Raw genomic sequence first — 8388 nt, forward strand, 5'->3', positions numbered from 1 at the left:
GATGAGACTTGAGACCATACTCAAAAGTGAAATAAATCAGACTTACATGTGTAAACATTTCCCTGGTGAGAGAAACTGACAAAGTGAATAAGGTCTAACATGTACAATAGATATTGTGAAATGAAGAAAAATGTTTAAAAGTAAAAAGGTACTAGGATAGGATAATGAGGATAGGAAGGAAGGGAAATGGAGGAAAAATACAAGTTAGTTACACTATTAGCATCTTTTAGCTCTTGAAAAAGAAGGTCTGTGCTAATATCAATTGGAGAAATTTTTACGCCCATGTCTTGTACTCTAACTACTTTAAAGATGCAATGCATTATTAACTATTGTTATTCCTCTATCTTGTTATCAAATCTTGTTGCGCCATTTTCTATAAAATGTAAAAAAAATTAAAAAACAAAAGAACTGCAGAAATGCTGCCACCTGCATTCATTCCCCTCAGGTCTGCTCTGAGTGCCATGGTTGCCATCATCCCAGATGCAGCAGGTGGTACAAAGCAGGGATCTGACAAGCTCTGCTCTGTGTGTTACCAACAGGCTCTTTATCTTTAGCAGAAACCCAGCGTCCCCCACAGCAAAGAGAATGGCAGCAAGAAGTTCCAAGGTGAAAACAAGAGTGCAGGCAGAGTGGTCCCCATCTGCAGTCTGTCAGGCATCAAAGGCAAGGTGATGCGCCTGGGTCTGCCCTTTGGAAAGGTCACCAACCACTTGATGCTGACAGGGAAAAACCAGACCTTCCTTGAGATGAGCATGGAGGAGGCCAACACCACAGTGAACTACTCTACCTCGGTGACTCTTACAAGGCATGGCCAGCCCATTTACAACCAGGTCTCCAACCTCAGAAGCTTAAGATCCACACTCTCTGAACCAGGCGCTGGCTCAAGCAACACTGCAGACTATGAACTCAGTCCATTCAGGGAACCTGGTCCAGGCCACTTGGGATGCTGCTGTGGACCTGGGAATGGCAATGGCTGGGCAAAGCCTGCACTCAGGATCATTGTGGAGAATCTCTTCTATCCTGTGAGCCTGGACACGCTGCCCCAGATCTTCAAGTTTGGCACCATGCTGAAGATCATCACCTTCACCAAGAACAGCCAGTACCAGGCACTGCGTCAGTAGGACAACCTTATGCATGCCCAGCATGCCAAGCTGTCGCTGGATGGGCAAAAGATCTACAGCACCTGCTGCATGCTGCACATTGACTCCTCCAGCCTCAAGTACAACAATGACAAGCACAGTGATTGCTCACTCCCATACCTGCCCTCGGGGGGGGACAGCACTGACCGGACCAGACCTTGGCCACAGCTTTCCATTTACCTGGTGTAATGTTAGCCTCTCCACATGCAAAAGCTGGTTTCCTTCCCACCTCTGCCACTGCTCAAGCCTCAGGCCTTTCTCTCCCTCATAGGCATGGAACACTGTTGCCTGTGGACATTCCCTCAGAAGCTGCAATAACAGCTGTAGCTGGCCACAATGGCTATCCCAGGCCTGGCTGGCCCAGAACTCAGTCCTGCTTGCTGGTCAGCAACCCCAACCCATCAGGGGTCACACTCCAAAGCCTCTTTATACATTTCCACACTTACAGAAGTGTGCAGTGGGGGAAGATTTTGTTCAGTAAGGAAAAGGTGCTCATGCAGATGACAGGCAGGAGCCAGGCCCAGCTGATCAGTGTCTGAACCAGCACAAGCTGCATAGAAAGCTGCTTCATACCATGCTAGCCAAGCACCAGAATGAGCAGTGCTGAGAGACGGCAAGGAGAACCAGGGCCTCATCAAGAACTGTGGCAACTCAGCCTTGGACTGCAGCTCCAAGAACTTCTAGAACATCCCCCGTCCCACCCATCGTGCTGCACCTCCCCAACATCCTACCTTCAGTGTTGAAGGAAGACCTCAAGAGCCTCTTTTCAAGCAACAGGGACATGCTGAAGGGTTTTGAGTTCTTTTTTTAAAAAAAGAATAAAACAAAAGAGGACAGAACAAGGAAAATCAGAACAGAACAACGTGAGCAACACAGCACTTCACAAGACAACTGGATATTAACAGTAGTACCATGATGTCTCTTTCTTTGAAATAGTTGAGCATATCTTCACATATAATAGTATCAAACATAACAAAATAGTATAAAATCATTCAAGAGAATGAAAGTATTACAGGGCATTCAGAACCAAGTATCAGAAAACAAACAATGGCTACTATATTATCTCATTTTCCACAAAAAATTTGTTTATACTATCATATATATTAAAATCCAATAAGACACAACATGATAGAACCAATGGAAATGGGATAACAAAAGCATGGTAGGACTTCAAAACAAGATGATATTAAATCAGCAATGACTTCCATAATGTCTTGTTTTCTTCAAAATAGCTGTTCATACCATCACAGACAATAAAAATCAAACAATGCACAATAAAACCATTCCAACTAAAGAATGAAAACATTATAAGGCTTCAAAACAATATAATTCCATGATTACAATAAAATCTTATGTACTCTTACCATTTCTTATACTAGGAAGACTATATGGTATTTATACATGTGAGTTTGATTTATTTCACTTATGAGTATGATCTCAAGTTGCATCCATTTATTTATAAGTACCTCAATGTGATCATTCTTTACAGCTGAGTAGTACTCCATTGTACAAAAATACAACAACTTTTTTTTTTTACCATTTTTTTTTTATTTTTATTTAAGGAGAAAAGAAAAGAAAGAAAAAAAACAGTGAAGGGGTACAAGTTATACAGATTTACAGAAGAAAAAACGCGCAGTAGGAAATCACTAGTTAATGGATTACATATTGCCATCTTAGAAATAATTGTTCAAGTCACAAAATTAAAGCTTGTAGAGTGGACATTCCAACAATGATACTGCAAACAGTTCTGTTCAATGATCCAATAAAACTCTGTGATATCATTTTCTATCTTATACACTTAAATATACATGCAGTTATATAGTTTAGAGCACTTTCTTTTCCTCTCTTTTGTACCGTGACTATTACACATTTTGGGTTTCATTGCTCCCACAGTTCTTATTGCTTTTTTGGAAGAGAGTAAAACCAAATGTGACATAACAGAACAGAATCGGTCAAGTCAAAAGGGTGGACACAATAGATAATATAAAAACATAATACAAGGTGATCAACAATGGTTACCATAATGCCTCCCGCTATTTCTAATAGAATTGCCTATATCATTAGTTGTAATACAATTGAACAAAACCGTAAAGAATAAAACCGACAAAACCAAAACATTGGAGATATTGTAGGTCTTCAAAAGTAGATAAAAGTCAACGAGAATGGGCGTTATAATGAATCTCATTATCTTCTCAGCTGATGCCTAAACTTTCGAACCTGATACTATCCAGCAAAACAGAATAGAGAAACCTCAGTCAAAAACAAGATGGTGAGAGTAATACAGGGCTTCAAATCGAGATAATAGAAAGTCAAAGTGGGTTACTATATTATATCCTGCTATATTTTTCCCTTTAATTAAATGGATAAAAATAAAAAAGTAAATAATGGAGTGGAGATTGAGAAAAAAGAGGGCATAACAGCGAAACAGGGCAGATCAAAACATAACCATTTAAGCAGAATAGTGTTTCACCACCAGATAATCCTGACCCAAAAATAGTTACCATATTGACTCCCTCCCTGAAGTTCTTGAGTACAACTTCATATACTGTAGCATTAAGTATATCAAAACAATGTAAAACCATTTAAGAGAATGACAGCATTATAGAGTATTTAGAATTGACTAACAGAAAATGAACAATGGTCTCTGTATAATCTCCTTGTCTTTAAAAGGTTTTTGCTTATACTATCGTACATAACAAAATCCAATAAGATACAACCTGTTTAGACCATTGGAGACAGAAGAACAAAAGCTAGATGAGACTTCAAAACAAGATGGTACTAAATCAGCATTACCTATTAAGATGTCATTTTCTCCAAAAAAAAGCTGTTCCTATCATCCAATCTTCTCTGTCTCATTTCTGTTGAGCTCTTTTTCTGTCAGTAGCTGTCAGTTTGTCTTCTTCATTTTGTTCTCTGCTCCATTCGTTGTGGCCTCCCCGCCACTATTTCTGGGTTCTTTGTATTTTTCTTTTTTTAGAATATCCTGCAATACTTTCTGTAGGGTTGAATTGGTGGTTGCAAATTCCCCCAGTTCCTCTTTATCCTGGAAGCACCTCGTTTTTCCATCAATTTCCAGGGACAGTTGTGCAGGATATCTCAATCTTGGCTGGAGATTATTATCTTTCAAAGCTTGAATTATTTCTCCCCATGCTCTTCGTGATTTGATGGTTTGTGAAGAGAAATCTGCTGTAATTCTGATGGGTATTCCCTTGTAAGTGATCTGTTTCTTGTCTCTTACAGCTTTTAATATTCTGTTCTTGTATTGAATTTCTGGAATTTTTATTATTATATGCCTGGGTGTTTCTCTGTTAGGGTTGTATGTAGCTGGGGTCCTGTATGCCTCATACATCTGAGTATCTTTACCTTTTGCTAAATTAGGAAAATTCTCCTGGATTATTTCTGTGAGTAGCTTTTGTAGTTCACTTGTTTGTGTCCCTACTTCTTCTTTTATGTTCTTCATCCTTAAGTTATGGCTCCTCTTATCATCTTTTTGTCTTTGTATTATTGCTGTGTGTTTCTTTGTTATTTTTAAGAAGTTTTTCATTTCATTCTCCCATGTTTCAAGTCTGCCCTCCAATTCAGATAGTCTGTCCTTAGTTTCTTTCAAGCTGTTATGCCAGTCTTGGATAGACTTCTTAATTTCTTGATAGTCCCTTTGAACCTGCTTCACATACTCAATGCTTTCTCTGTTTTCTCCATCAAGCAATTCTCCCCTCTTTTTCTGTTCTTCCATTCCACCATCTGCTTTTTCCTGGGTGGTGCTTAGCATTTCTCTAACTATTCTGCATACTTCTAGCTTCAGGTCATTGATAACTTCATTCCTGAATTGGTCTATGAGGCTCTCTATATGGCGCTTAATGTATATTGGTGCGGTGTCCACTATTGCCTGATTCTCAGGATTGGGGGCCGAGGAGCCTTTTTTGTTGCTTCCCTTCCCCATATTTTCTGTTCCTTATAAAATGCAATCTTACATAGGAGGCCTGGCTTCCCTGCCTGTCAGCCACAGCCTGATCAAATTGCACTGGCTAGTTGTTCCCGCCCACCGCTGCGCCCCAGGGAGTTGTGGAGGAGGCAGCCTACGCGGGAGTCGGTCGCTCCTCCGGGCCACCGTCAGGCTCTGGGATCTGGGTTAGGCCAGCCTAGGGAGTCCACCAGCAGCATCACTCAGGCCAGGCACCTTTCACCAATCCTGTCCGAGAGGGGAATGTGCGGCTGGAGTTGCCACCGCGCCCTGCTCTTACAGGACTGCCAGAGCCCAGAAAAACCTCCGCTGGAGTCAAACTGTGGTAGGGAGTCAGTTTCTCGCTCACCTCGCCACCAGTCAGTTTTCCTCCTTGTCCGTCCTGTTTCCGACTCCGTTCGCAGACTCCTGTTCCCAGAGCTTGGCGCGTCTCTCCTTGCCGAGCCGCTGTGGAGGCAGCCAGCCACCGGGCGGCAGGAAACCCAAATCGCGGTTTCCAATGGCGCGCGGTCGAGCCTCCACACCGAGACTTCTCTGTTCCTATTTTAGCGCCAGGACCGCATTCTAAGTTGGATTCTCTCAGCCCAGTTCGTTCCTGAGTCAGCAGAGCACATCTCTACTGGTTCGTATCTCCTTAGTCCGCATCATTCCTGGCCTCTGAGCCTTGCCTTTCAGAGAGCCTTCAGTAGCTGCTGCTGTCTGTCCGCCATGTTCTCCGATGTCCCCCAACAACTTTTTTATCCATTCCTCAGTAGATGGACACTTAGGTTGTTTCCAAGATCTGACTATTACAAATTGTGCTGCTATAAACATGGGTGCACATATATCACTGTGGTGTGATACTTTCAGTTCTTCTGGGAATATGCCTAGAAGTGGAATAGTTGGGTCAAATGGGGCTTCCAATCCCAGCTTTTTAAGGTATCTCCAGACTGACCTCCTCAATGGTTGCACCAGTCTACACTCCCATCAACAGTGCAGGGGAGTTCCTTTTTCCCCACAGCCTCTCCAGCATTTGTTGTTGGTGGTTTTCTTGATCCTGACCATTCTTTCAGGAGGGAGATGGAATAATGTGGTTTTAATTTGCATTTCTCTAATGACTAATGATGTTGAACATTTTTTCATGTTTTTATTTGCCATTTGTATTTCTTTCATGAGTACAAAATGGTGCTGATCCAGAAGGGCTCAGTGGAGGAGGCTACATAGGCCCTCATTGATCTGCATGACCTAGGAGAGAGCCCCACCTGTAATGGTCCTTCAAGTCCACCATCTAGGGTGGACCCTTGGCCTGGAGCCAACTTCTGTCAGCCCAGAAAAACAATCCACTTTAAAAAGCAGCTTAAGTGACCCTAACAGACCAGGGATTTTATTTTTTAAAGAGAAATCAGTTTACCTTTTTATCCAGGGGCTATGGCAGAGGTCTTCACCAACCCCAGCCCAAGCAGGCCATGGGAGGGGAACTCAGCTCATATCCAGCTTTCTCCTTCCTTAATCTGCCTGTGTCATGGCCCCACCACCCACAGGGAAAATGGGAGTCAGCCAGGGGTCTCACCTGGCAAACACCAAGTAGCCTCTAGCTCCCTCCTGCAAAATATGTGCCCAGCTGCTGGCCAGAACTGATCCCACTATCCCGCTGATTAAGTGATAGATCAAGTGATCCTCCCATCTCCAGGTCCCCAGGTCCCCCTCTCCTCCCAGCCAAGCCCAGAGGACACCAACCCAAGGTCCCAGCTTGGGAGCGCTCCTTGTAATCTCTGTGCCATATTCGTCAGTGCCTGCAAGCACTATCCTAGCATATTCAGCTGATCAAATATTCTAATCTTTTTTCTTTTATATTCAATAGTTTTAAGTAACTTTTTGTAGCAAGATGACACAATAGTATGAGTGTAATCTAAGCTTTTCCTTGTTCTACTTTGTATGCCCTACTTTTATTTCATTCCTTGTAATTAATGAAGTCACAGACAAGATCCAGTCTCCAGAGCTGGTGACACCTGGAGCTCAGGAGCCTGCGGCCAGAAGCCATGTCTGCTCGCCTGGCCTGGACTGGACCACCTTCCTCCACCTGCAGCTCCATTACCAGCTCCACACCAGCACACTGTTTCAAGTGTTTCCTTCTCCTTCAAATTTCAGACCAAAGATTTGTTTCTATTCCTTGGCTGCCTCTCATGCTCTGGGCAGTGGGACCAGCATCCAGCTCGCTGCGGTCTCCCACTACCCGCTGGACTACACCAGCAGCAGGCAGAGGTCTTCTTGGATCCTGAGTTGCATAATGCAGTATAACAAAGATGTAAATATTTGTAACTGTTTTAAACTCCTTGTCAGACATGGAGGCAGCACATAGCAGTTGTTTATGGGGACAGATGCCTATTTTGATCACGGTGGTTACAAGCTGTGTTGCACACAGCAAGCTGTGGCCACAAGTTCCATTTGCCTGTCCCAGTGGCTGGATACACTAGAAGAATTTACTAAAGCCATTTGTAACAACAACACAGAAGGATTACAAAAATGTTGAATTCTAGAAACGATGTAGAGCAGAAAAAAGGAAATTTAAAGAGCCATCATTGTGAACAGTGGAAAAGCTCCTCAAAAAAATTAAAAATAGATCTCCCACATGATCCAGCTATCCCATGTAGGGGTACTCATCCAAAGGAAATGAAATCAGAATACCAAAGAGATGCCTGCTTCATGCACGATTCATCAGAGCTAAGATGGGAAATCAAGCGAGGTGCTTGTGATGATTAATATTGATTGTTAATGTGATTGAACTGAGAAACACCTAGAAAATTAGTAAAGCAAAATTCTGTCTACTGGATATTTCTGGGGGTGACTGGCTCGTGGGACAGCAGGCTGGAGTGCGGCTCGCTCTGAAGATGAGCAGTACTATCATATGAGAAGTAAGACAAACACAGAAAGACAAGCACTGTATGTTTTCGTGTGTGGAAACTAAAGTGAAAGAATCTGAACACAGAATAGTGATAACCAGAGCTTAGATGGGGGCTTAGCTAGATAAAGGGGAGCTGGTTTAATCACTGGATGATAATATGCATGCATTGAACAATCACACTGAATCCCATTAATATGTCCAATTAATACATGTTAATAAAAAATAAAGTATAATTTAAAAGGTGTATAAGTTATGTTAATAGATGCTACTAACAAAATTTGTAATTAAAAAGTTTGATAGACGTAAGGCTTAAAGAAAACTAGAACCTTTCCTTTTCCTCAAAGCCCGTTAGGGAGAAAATGTGGCCTCCCTCTTCACCTGCCTCAGATAACTCACACTAAGCCTTT

General features: G+C 42.4%; 1 pseudogene; it reads left to right on the top strand.

The window, feature by feature from the left end:
* The first annotated feature begins 461 nt into the window (after positions 1–461).
* On the top strand, positions 462–7438 carry LOC100717033 (polypyrimidine tract-binding protein 1-like; annotated as a pseudogene).
* The last annotated feature ends 950 nt before the right edge of the window (positions 7439–8388 follow it).

Source organism: Cavia porcellus, unplaced genomic scaffold (genome assembly GCF_034190915.1).
Source record: "Cavia porcellus strain 051 isolate PalLab524CR breed Dunkin Hartley unplaced genomic scaffold, mCavPor4.1 scaffold_21, whole genome shotgun sequence".
Classification (NCBI taxonomy): domain Eukaryota; kingdom Metazoa; phylum Chordata; class Mammalia; order Rodentia; family Caviidae; genus Cavia; species Cavia porcellus.